Source organism: Opisthocomus hoazin, chromosome 26 (assembly GCF_030867145.1).
Source record: "Opisthocomus hoazin isolate bOpiHoa1 chromosome 26, bOpiHoa1.hap1, whole genome shotgun sequence".
Classification (NCBI taxonomy): domain Eukaryota; kingdom Metazoa; phylum Chordata; class Aves; order Opisthocomiformes; family Opisthocomidae; genus Opisthocomus; species Opisthocomus hoazin.
The window spans coordinates 6,195,070-6,207,217 of record NC_134439.1 but is presented as its reverse complement, the minus strand read 5'-3'; the positions used below and the strand labels follow the sequence as shown (position 1 = coordinate 6,207,217).

The window sequence follows — 12,148 nt, the reverse complement described above, 5'->3', positions numbered from 1 at the left end:
CCTGCCCCTGAGAAAGCTTTAGGATGATTTGTCGAGGGAGGTTTTCCTTCCCCTCTACTCTGCCCCAGTGAGGCCCCATCTGCAGTGCTGTGTCCAGTGCTGGGCTCCCCACTTCAACAAAGATGAGGAGCTACTGGAGAGAGTCCAGCGGAGGGCTACGAGGATGATGAGTGGACTGGAGCATCTCCCCTATAAGGAGAGGCTGAGGGAGCTGGGCTTGTTCAGCCTGGAGAAGAGAAGGCTGAGAGGGGACCTTAGAAATGCCTCTAAATATCTGCAGGGTGGGGGTCAGGAGGACGGGGCGAGACTCTTTCCACTGGTGCCCAGCGACAGGACAAGGGGCAACGGGCACAAACTGAAGCAGAGGAAGCTCCAGCTGAGCATGAGGAAGAACTTCTTCCCTCTGAGGGTGACAGAGCCCTGGCCCAGGCTGCCCAGGGAGGTTGTGGAGTCTCCTTCTCTGGAGATATTCCAGCCCCGCCTGGACGTGGTGCTGTGCAGCCTGCTGTGGGTGACCCTGCTTGGGCAGGGGGTTGGGCTGGGTGATCCCCGGAGGTCACTTCCAACCCCTGCCATTCTGTGATTCTGTGATCAATACTCCTCACAGCCCCAGCCCTGACGTGCTGAGAGCTGGAAACCTTCAGCCTTCTGTAACTGAGGAGAAGTGGACATTTATATCCCCGACGGGAAGAGAGACTCTGGGTGCGTAATGGTATCGACACGTTCCTATGGTGACTACAAAACCAAGGGATAAAAGCAACGGCAAAGGGAGGCACTGATTCTGAGCAGCGCAGGATAACTGTGTTTTAGAAACCCCCACGCTCCCTCGTTATCGCTGCTGAATTGAATCTCGGTGTGCAAAGTGGATTTTCTTCCGCCAAGAGCAGGCAATCCCCACAGCAGCACAGTGGTCTGGGGGTATTACTGCTCACTCCCCATCGCATTCAGCCCCAGCGATGAAGCAGGGACCAGCCCCTGGCTGCAGCATCTCTCGGGCAGAGACCACCTTCACTGCAGTGCCCAAACGGCCCCTGCACAGCTCCAGCACCAGGGCTTTGATGCACATTCAAACTGCAGCTGGTAGAGGGATGGGAGCAACTTGCTGCCTTTTGGAACAGAGCAACCTTTAAAAAATCAGGTGGCAAGAGCACCAATTTTTGTATTTAAACCCATTTTAGAAGAAGGAGGGTTTTTTCCTTGCTGAACAGGATTATCTAACAGGATAAACTGAGTCACATCACTGCGGAGTCTGGCACTGCCCACAGCCCAGCTCAGGGGCTTGAACCACTGCAAAATGGGGAACCTGGAGCAGTGATCCCAGAGGGACACGGCCCCATCCCATGCCAGACCCGCTGGACCCCAAAGGTGGGATCTCAAAACAAGCAAAAAGGGAATTCTTGCCACCACAGGTCTCTGGGAGGGGACGGTGCCCATGGCAGCGGGTCAGTGGGGCACCCCGATTGCTTCTTCTCACCCAGAGTTATTCTGGATTCAAACCCATTTCATGCTCTACTTGAGCAGCTCTGGAAACCCACCCTTTGCATTCCCTTGATACCGGTGGCCGCAAACCTCAAGCCAAAAACACGAGGTTGTGTCTGACTCTATCACCCCATGTGCCACCAGGGATGCACTGATGGATGCTGAAGCAGGACCCACTGCACCCATGGCGGGGACCACCCCACCCCATCTCCTGGGAGCTCCAAGGACTGACAGGAGCTTGGTGGTCTAGGCAGCCTCAGTTTCCCTGGAAACAGGGTTTTGCAGAGCTGTTCGGGCAATCCTGCGTTACGGGCCATGCCAGCACTGCGCAGGGCTCCAGCCCCTTCAGCAGCACGCTGCTCTCCCAGGTTTCGGTGCACAGGGTGCTGCGTGGTCCGTACCTTCCCTGGAACCTCCCGCTGGGTGCTGCCCCTCCAAACGCCCAGCAATGCCCCGTCCCCCTCGCTGCGCCCAGCCTGCGGTCCCGGCCGAGGTGGCTGTGCCTCCAGCTGCCACCAGCGATCACCGCAGGAGTCAGGTTTCTGCAGCCCCATGACTCTGCTCATTCCTACCCCGGCAGGAGCGAGCGCAGGAGGGGAACAGGAGCGAGCGGCACCCACTTTGCTTTCGGCCCGCGTCTCCTCTTCCGCTCGCTGGGCTGAAGCCGGCTGTGCCGGCTGCTGGTGGAGCAGCCCCTGGTAGCACCAGGTATGGGGCTTGCAGCCTCCGGGCTTGATGCCGAGGGCCGGCAGCAGTGCCCAAGGCTACGCAGGTGGTCCTCAAAAGGGGTGCTGCTCCGGGCATGGAAATGCTTTGCGGCTTTTTGGGGTCTTCTGCAGCATCTGGTCCTGCTCAGACCCCTTCGTGGCCGCCCAGAGCTACTGGGATGACCCCAGGGAGCAGGAGCAGGGTTTAAGCCTATGTCCAGCTCCTGCCTGGAGCCATCAGCATCTCTGCTTGATTGCTGCTTCCCAAAAAAGAGGGAGCCAAGAGCCAAAAGCAGGCTCTGCGAGGGGCTCGGCTCAGCACTCCTCTCTCCCCCAGTGAACCCAGTTCCCACACCAGTGCGTGTGGGAGACACAGCGTGGGTAGAGAGCCAGGTCCCACCGCCCCGAGTGGGCAGCTTGCCCTGGGACCAGCCCCCGGGTCGGGGTGAACAGCCCCTCTGCTCCTGGCCTGGCACATCCTGGCACATTTATAGCGGCTGCTATAAATAACCGAGATCAAACTCTTTGCGTCTCCGATAGGTGAAAGCAGTTCGGGTTCAGCAACAGCTGCTGCCCCGGGCACAACTCACCCCCGCGGTCCCCAGCCCCAGCTCTCCCCAGGACCTGGGTCCCCTCAGAGTCCCTTATTAAAGGCAGACTCCTGCCCCATCGGCTTTTCTGCTAAGAAATCTGTCACTTCAAATGTCTCTACAAAGCTCTGATCTGCTATTTAGTGTTGCCTTAAATTTTGGACTCCCAGCTAAGCTGGATAAGTCTTTTTTACCATGACAACCTTGAGCTGTTGCTTTTGGACATGCTGCCCACATCCAACACCTTGACACGCCATGGATGAGCATCTTACTCCCAGTTCAGCATCAGCAATTACCAGCAGGCAACTGGGAGCAGCTCACCGCTCAGGAGCACGTGGCCTTCACTTTGATAGCAATTTAGTTTCCTCTGATATTTTTGCTACTCTGAGGCCACACCAATGAATCAGCCTCCAAAATAACAGGAGTGGTTTGGAAGCTACCAGAGATGCTGCGTAATAGGTTCTGTATAATGAGGACAGACGGGAGGGTGACAGGGTCCTGTCTGAGACTGCTCGGAAAGCCACCTTGTCCAGATTTGGCCCTTCATCCCTGCACAGAAAATAACCTCCTGAGGAAGAGGGCGAAGGACTTTCTTGGCTGCTGTGTGCAGACGCGTGGCTGTGGGGGACACAGTGTGGGCTGGGGGCTTCCCCCCATGCTGCTGCCCCATGCAGGTGCTGGGCTCAGCCCAGCGCCCAGGCTCCAGGGCTCTGCTCCTCCCCTCCCAGGGCATTGCTCTGGGAGAGCATCTGCAGAGCTGAGTCCCCCAGCCTGGTAAGCCCAGAGATGCGTTTGCTCCTCACCCCTCCCCCCCCATGCTCAGGGCTGGGTTAACAAGGGCAGGAATGACTGCGGGTGTCTCAAGTGAAGACGCGCTGCTCCTGGAGACCTCCGCTCTGCGGATACCCAGGAGGAGACAGCAGTGGGACCCCCTGAGCACCTGCAGTGCTGCAGCAGGACCATCGAACACATCTTGAGGGGCTGCCCTTGCCCAGCTGTAAACCTCCCCCTCGAGATTCACCCTCTTAGCAGGAGACACTCTGGAAAGACCCCAGAGGAGACAGATATGGACACGAGTCCAAGACAGAAAACAACTGGAATGGTCATCAGCGGGTGTAAATCAGCTTCACTCACCAAGGACCAAGCAGAGCCAGGCGATGCTCAGCCAAGTGCTCGCAGTGCACAGCACGGCAGCGGACTCCCTGCAGCGGGGATTAGCGTGGAAACAAGGAGCTCGTGCACCAAAGCCAGCGAGCAGCCAGCCTGGGGACAGCCGGTGCCAGGGAGCCCAGAGCTGGCTCACACACACACTTGTAGCTACGAGAAGTTGATGCCGGGGGAGACAAGCCAGCACCCAGCAGCTCAACAGCTCTGGAAACCAGACCCTGTTGCACACACAACCCAAACCCATCACAGCACACGGAAAGCACAGTCCTGCAGCAGCCCCTCCTTGCTACCTGCACCCCAAATCCTCCTGGGACACACCACTTCCAGCACAAGCAGCACCTAGAAGCTGACTGCACACAGGACAACCCTGCCCTCTCCATCCCTCGCTTACTCATCCCCACGAGGACCCCGGGGCGGGGCAGGATGGTGCAACGGGGACCAGCTGGGACCGAAGGCTTTGGGGCTGAGTCATGGCTCGGTGACGGGTTCTGGGCCACACACATCCCAAGGGCTGCTGCAGGCACCATCTGCCCTCCACGCTGCCGATCCCCGTGGCAGCCGTCTCGCTCGCCCAGGAGGACCCCCGGGGCCACACCGTGGGTCTCGCTCTCCCAACCCTGCTGCGCGGCCCTGTGAAGCCCCCCATAACAGGTCCCTCTCTGCCCCTGCATGTGTTAAATAGGTTTTAAAAAATCAAACCCACATGGGCGAGGAGACCTCCAGCCAGGAGAATGCGTACTTCATTCAAACCCAGCCCAAGGGCACAGAGACTTGGTGAGGCCAGGACAACATTTATGTGTCCACGGAGGACAGGGAGATTCATGGGGATGATTCAGCACCAGACTCCTCATCCCCTCTGCATTTCCCACCTCTGTGCACCCCCAATGGTGGGACCACGGGGGAAAGGAGAAGGAGCAGGGCCAAATCCTGCCACTGCACCCAGCCTGGCAGAGGGACCCCAAACAGCTCCGAACCCCACTGGGTGCAGGCTGCGATGTAGGAGATGATGTCAGCCCTGTGCTGCGGCAGCATTGCCATCCGCTGCTGTGGGTTTTGTTTGAGCTGCAGGATATTTGTGCTTTATCTTTTTTTTGGTGATGCTTGAGGGCATGGTGTGACACGGTGCTTTGTTGTAAAGTCCGATGGCTGCAGAAAAAAAACCCTTCCAGCATGGTCCTAGGGATGTCACGGCTTGAAAAAGTCTTATGGGGTGTTTATTTCCTACCGTATTTTCCCCAGGCTTTGACAAAAAAGTGAGGAAATGGAAAAAAATCTAATGTGAAATGTTTTTTTTTTGTTCTGCCCACAAATAGCACAGGGGGTGGAGAGGTTTGCTTTGACACGTGCACAGGGGTGATTTAACGGCGTGCCGAGCAGGGCCTGGAGCCGCATTAGCATTTTCAAGATTCTACGACTTTCTAGCAGTAACTGGGACAAACACCATTCAGTTGTGCCCGACAAAATTAGCCATTTTATAAACAAGTTGATGTCCCTTTCTGTAACATGATAATGTGCTATGTAAGAGCCTGAGGTTTTCTGTCCCTGGATACGTTGCCGTCCCTGAATGCTTCGCTGTAAGTACATTGCGAAGACTGTCTGGAAAGGCGTGCGAAGCCTCCAGAATTTTCCTCTGCAAACAAACGCCTCTTACGACGCTGCCGTGGGACGCTGGATCTCCACCACCGCGATGTTTCTGAGCACACCATAAACTCGCTGTGTTTTCGGGCTGCCCTTTTTTAAAGGCAGCTGGTGCTATGTTTTCATGAAAAGAAAGTAACAGTAGTAAAAAAATGGAATCACCCCAATCCTTTTCCCACTCTATTTTCAAATAGCAGTGGGCTGTGAAGAATTAGATAGTGAGGAAAAAATTAATTCTTCGTTTTCCATCATGATCCTTTTTAATTTCTGAATTTCTTAAGCCTTAGGCTGGGAAATCCTGTGGGCTGTGTGGCTCAAACACCAGCCTCTTCCCAGCCAAGCCCGGTGAGCACCACTGGCTCCCATTAGCAACCTGTCCCCCCGTGCTGGCTCCTGCCACCACTGTGGTTTTTTACCCTCCTCCGGGTGTATTTTGTTCCTTTTCTGAAGCGCGGCCCAAGTCAACTGCACTGGCAGGAATGCGGGATGCTTCAGAGAATCAGAGAATCACAGAATCACAGAATTGTTAAGGCTGGAAAAGACCTCTAAGGTCACCAAGTCCAACCGTCAACCCAACACCACCATTCCTGCTAAACCATGTCCCGAAGTGCCGCATGCACACGTTTTTTGAACCCCTCCAGGGATGGGGACTCCACCACTGCCCTGGGCAGCCTGGTCCAATGCCTGACCAAGCAGCACCCGTCATCCCAGGGAGCCGGTGAAGCTACGCTGCCTGCAATTTCCCCGATGCCGAGCAAACGGGATGGTCTGTTGAAAGCCCTTGGAAAACAGTGCCGGAGCAAGCCCAGCGCTGGTGGATGCCTTTCCCCAGCCAGACCAAGGGGACTGAGATGCTGCAGCAAGCTCATGCTCTCCAGGTGCCATCATGGTCCCCCAGGTTGGTCCAGACCAGCCAGGGTCCCTCACTGCGTGTCACTCACAGCAGCAGTGATGTTGGTACGGTTGCGTGGGCCAAATGCAAAAGCACGTGCTTGATTTTAAGCACACGTTGAATGATTTCCCTTCCCTGCCCCTTTCCTGGCAGCAGCCAACCCACCCCCTGCCTCGCGATGGACAAGGATGCCCGTGAGCCAAGGGCTGTGCCAGCGCTTGGGGGACAGACACGGAGGAGGAGGAGGAGGACGTGAAGCACAACGCCGTGTTTCACGGCACATGGCAGCAGCACCTTCAGCGGGGCCCCAGCCACGATGGGTGCTCTGCGCGTGTCAAGCAAGGTGCTGGTCCCCTCCCCAGCTCCTTGCAAAGACACAGCCAAGCCCGTGTCATCGCTGGCTTCCTTTGGAGAGCCAAATCCTTAATGCTGAACATGCTAAAGGGGCACCAGCCTCCCCCTGGGGCATAAACTCCTGATCCCTCCAAAATCCAACCCCAGCAGAGGTGCCTCCACTCCTGCAACTGGCGTCTTAACTGCGTGGAGACTGGTTTTGTACAATTCACTGAGCATTATTGACCGGAATTCATTCGACTGCTGGCACTGCAACGCCTGTTTGCCCGCAGCCCTACCAAGGGTACCTCGATGTGCCCGAAGGAGGGGGTGTCCTACATAGGCTGGAAGCTGTGAAGTCCTCAGATACTCTCCTGGGCCACAGATGGAAATAGGAGGTTGCAACATCCTGCAGCAACGCGCTAACCCCCTCCTGCCCGGAGCCAGAGGATGCAGCCAGGGGTATCACCCCATCCCCACCTCCTTTCCATCCTGCTGTCCCTACTGACCCCCGGGAGGGGCTTGCTAGGAAGGGAACACCAGGGCGGATGGCTGCTTGGGTTTATTCTTGGGGGGGTTTGGCTGCGGTGAATGTTCAGCAGGTGGGGAAAGGTTAAAGAGGGGACCCTGCGCTTGCCCACTGCCCACTGCCTGCACTCGGGTGTCATCCAGCGCTCCTGCTCCTCCCTGCCAGCAGCTCTCATGTCAGGCTTGGAAAAGATTTGAATGGTGCTGTGAAGGCAGTGAGGGGATGGCATGGGGGAAGGGAGGGTGGCGCGGGGCCATAACGACCTGCTACCCCCCACAGGGTCCCCCAGACTGGGGGGGGCCTGGGGGCGCGGAGATGCAGCCACCTCCGAGGGATGCTATGAGGGACACGGCCCCACCGGCTCCCATGGGGATCACCAGTGAGCAGCGCTGGGAGTAGGTCCCAGACCTGATGTTCCTGTGGGATTTGCAATAGTGTGGTCCCTCCAGCATCCCGGGGCTGGAGGACACCCATTTTCCCAGGCTCTGTACCCCAATACCCCATACCAGACAAAATGCAAGCCAGGACCAATGCGGGGCACCGGCAGCCATCACAGCCCTCCCAGTGCCCAGCCCCGGACACTGAGCCCCACACCTCGGCTCTTGCCCTCCAGCTCCTGAGGGATCGCATTCAAATCCACTTGGATCTGGATAAGGAGGACTCAAAGATGAGATGCTCACAAGGGCTGTATGAATAGCCAAGGAGGGAGGCAGCTGCACAGACAGATGGGCACAGAGGCTGAGCACCCTTCCCGGCATCTCCGGAGCTACAGCTGGGATCTTCGCCCTCGTAACTCCCCAAAGCATGCACCACGTTCTCCCCCTTCCTCCCCTCCATACAAATGATCTCATTAGCCCAACCTGCTGAACACAGAAACGATGCCGGATGGCTCGTCATTACCTGCTGCCGCTCGCTTTCCTAAAGCCATAGCCGGCAAGTTGCCCCGAGTGAAGACGGAGCTGCCCGAGCGGCTCCACGGGGCCTTTTGCCCCGGGTGACGCTCACCGCACCCTTATGCACACACCGGAAAATAGAAAATGCTATTTAAATATTAGTACAGCCAAGACAAGGCAGGACTCTGTGTTCTTTAACCGTTTCCAATAAACATGCCCTTTTTCCCCCTGAACCGTTATACCATCAGGCATTTTCCTAGCAAGCGCTAGAGGAGGCAGCCCCAGCGCTCACAGCATCGATCCGTCAGCCGCACGTGCAGGATCTCCCTCCCCTCTGTCACGGGACCGACCGTGGGGGTCCCGCTGTCCCCAGGGTTTATGGAATTGCTGCCCCTCGTTGATATTCGCTGTTCAGTTTTTTGCCCAGGCTGATCCTTGCCATCAGCAGTGTGGGAAGGGGGGGAGATGCTTGGGCTTCTCTGCAGACTTCACTCTGCAACTCAGGACGGGCTCCGGGGAGCGAGGGAGCAGCGATGCAGGACCCGGCCGAGCGGGACGGTCGCTGTTGCAAGGGATGGCCGATGGTCGCTGGATAGACCCCCGAATGGCACTGGGGGTACACAGTGGTCCCCACATGTGCAGCGAGTGATGGGAGCTCTGCACAGCCCGTGCACCCACCGCAGGCAGGGTGCTGCGGCCAAGTCAGAGCTGCGTGGGGGGATTCAGCACCCAAAAAATGAGCCGAATCCCACCCTGGCACTGCCTGTTTCTCCACTGCCCGCAGGGGAATCCGAGCCCTGAACCCCACATCAGGGTCCCACTGCCTCCCTGGCACCCCAAAGCCCCTGGCTGTGCGTGCGCACCCCACAGCTCCAGCGCGTGGGTGGGGGAATGACGACCTCCCACCTCCGTGTCCCCCACCCATCACCGCCGTTTCGGCACAGCAGAGGGTCCCACCTCCTCCTCGGGTCCCCATGGGGGTCCCTCCCGGCTCCCCTGCGGGGGACTGGGGCTCTGCAGGGACAGGCGCCTTCCCGAAAGGAGACACTGCGAAGCACCCCGCAGACCTTTCCTGCAACCTTGGCTTGGCCAAGCTGAGGTTTATATTTAGATCTCCAGGAGGAGAAGCCAGGAGAAAGGCGACTTGTGACTTTTAAGCCCTGCCTGTAGCTCCCTTCCTCTGGGTGGGAAGGTGGCTCAGAAACCGGTTGCCCGTCACATCCCCCGCCGTCCCCTCTCATCCTGGCAGCAGGTCCGTGGCCACGGAGGGTCCGGTGGCTGCTGGCACCCACGTTCCTGCGCCCTGACCCTGCCTTTGTGGGGGGACTTTCTGTCCCTGTGCCGGGCTGTTTTCCACGCAGGGGGGTCCGGCGGGTGCCTACAGCCCTTCGCACCACACCAGTGACCGCGGGGGCTGTCCTGACCCCATCCACCTCTGGCACTCGGACAGCGAAGCCCCTGTTGTTGCTTGCACCGCTGCGGGCACCGTAAGAATGACAAACACGGTGACATCCAAGACCCCGTAGACCCTGCCCAGTGGCCTGGCATCAGCCCAGGGCTGAACCCGGTACTTACTGTTGGGTGGAGAGAGCGAAATCCCAAGGAGAGACCTTTCAGAGCCAGAATTTCCCTCTCCTTCGACTCCTGGAGGCTTTGGCTCCGCGAGTGGCTGTTGGCAGAGCAGCTGCTGCTGCTGTCAGATGGTCATGAGTGAAACCTGAGGACACGCGGGGTCCTTCAGGTAGCCTGGGCCCCGTCTCAGCTGCGGCATTCGTCCCCTGCTGCGCCAATCATGGGGCTGGCTGCGGCCGCAGCCCCGCGGCCGTGTCGCCCAGCGCTCCGGGGGTCCTGCGTGCACGGACCCCCCTGACCCGTGGCCACCCCAGCCATGCCCCGAGACGGGGACGCCGGCCACCCGGCGCGGTTACGGTGGCAGAGTGTCCCAGGCGTTGAGGTGGCTTCGGGCTGGCTTTGGGGGAGGTGGAGGGGAGGTGGGGAGGGTCCCCGGCCAGCACCTCCCCGTCTCTCTCCCAGCAGTGACACGCGATTGGAAAGAGCCGCGGGACAACTGCGCGGGCGGAGTGGGGGAGTCGGTGCCAACCCTGCTGCCAACCTCGTCTCCGAGCTGCTGGCTCTTCGGGAGTGTTTCTCCCATCGTGCAGCACCCACGGCTGCTCCTCTTGCTTACAAACGAGGGGCACCCGTCATTTCGGCTTCGTCCCCCCCACGCCCACCCTCTGCTGCTGCCTCATTTTGCAGCAGCACCGTGTTTCTCTGCACACCAGGAGCACCCAACGGCTGGGACAGCCAGCAGCCATGCAGGGTCACCCCGCTGCGACACCAGCACACCTCACCCCGTGTCCCTTGGCACACACCCGGCGTGGGGGGACCCCCGAGGGTCTGAGCCGGACCAGGCTGGCACGGGGTAGTGCAAAAGGGAGGCTTGCTGTGTGGTTGCCTCCACTCTTGTCCTGCCTTTGGGTGCTCTTTGCATGCCCAGGGAGTTGCACGGGCGTGTGGGGTGCACAGAAGGCACCCCACGGTTGGGAGGAGAGCACAGAGGGTTGCCCAGCTTGTAGGGCTCACCCCTTTTGGGGTGCACAGGGCTGTGCTGGGTGTGGACCAACCACCCCAGCACCCAGCCTGGTCAGAGGGGAGTGGTCTCTCCAACACAGCCAGCTCTGTGCAACTCTTCTGCTGCTTGCCCTGTCCAAAAATACCCCATAGCAACTTTCCCATGCTGGCGTGCGCTTTATCGGAGCTGAAGCACCAGCCCTCCCCAGCCTGGTGTCCGTTGCTGCCACGTTCCTGTGGCAATTCGCCTTTCCTTTCTTCCAGCTCCTCACCCGTGAGGCTCCTTGTGCTCGCCAGCATCCCATGCCATCAATAAAAACAGAGCCAAGACTGTACACCTGAGCACCCAGCGAGCTGGGAAGTGGAGTTCCTTGGCTCAATTCTGCTTTTCACTCAATGATTTTCCTTTTTTGTTCAAGACAGTGTAAATACAGCAGGCCAGGAGACCGGGTTCAGCTCTCGAGGGGGAGGTTGTGCAGTGTGGGACAGAGGATTAGCTCCGCGTGGAAGGTGCTGAAGGTGTGCTTTGGGAAGTATAACTTTGATTTCTTCAATTAAAAACCAGCCCCAGGGTTCTTTTTGCTGACTTGGAGCCCAGGCTGGGCTCAGAAGGGCTAAAGCCAAGGGAAGGAGGGAGTGAAGAGCCCCATGTTAGCTCCTAGGGAATTGCTACAACCAAGGTGGAGAGCGCCGGGAGGCCATCAGGAGCTCAAGAGCCAAGCAACAGCCCACACTCAAGGGCAAAGAGCATCCCCTGCGTGTCCGGTGGTCGGTGGTTTTGGCCGATGAGGAGGGCAGGGACAGGGACATCCTGTGTCTGTGGCTGTGGGGACTTTCCACTTGCTCCACTGATCACAGCAGGAAATTCAGGGGATGCTCGGCGGGTCCCATCAGCTGCCCCAAGCCCAGCCTTGACACCACCAGGAAGCCTGCACAAGCTGCACCGGTCTTTTTTTGCTTTGCCTATAGCCTAGAGCAAACCTGGGGTGAGGCACGTGAGGGTGGAAACCCTGGGATGTGGCTCCTGCCCTTCTGGAAGCCGGGGGCACCCTCGGGTGCCCATCCAGGCACTGGGCAGGCACAAGGACACAGCTCTGCCTGCAAAACCAGCTAAATCCCAACTGGGACTGGAGCTTGGGGTACCCAGGGGTACTCGCAACACCAATTTGGGTGCAAAAACTGTGTCCTTTGGGATGCCAGGGAGGGATAAGGGCAATGCTTGGTACAGCCTGTGGGACCCAGGGGTCTTGGAGGTGCCCCCAAACTTGCCGGTGCTGGGTCCATCCCGACCCTTGCCCGGCCATGGAGCTGGCTGCCTCCGTGGGAGTCTGTGGGGCTGAGCTCTG

General features: G+C 58.6%; 1 protein-coding gene across 2 annotated transcripts in view; it reads right to left on the bottom strand.

Annotated features, from left to right (window-relative positions):
* The window catches only part of SCN4A (sodium voltage-gated channel alpha subunit 4), a 45,019-nt gene extending 34,842 nt beyond the window's left edge, over positions 1-10,177 (bottom strand). For both annotated transcript variants that reach the window (XM_075443372.1, XM_075443371.1), the window contains exon 1: positions 9,804-10,177. The gene's annotated coding sequence lies outside the window, so the exon portion shown is untranslated. The remainder of the gene's footprint in view (positions 1-9,803) is intronic.
* Positions 10,178-12,148: the final 1,971 nt, after the last annotated feature.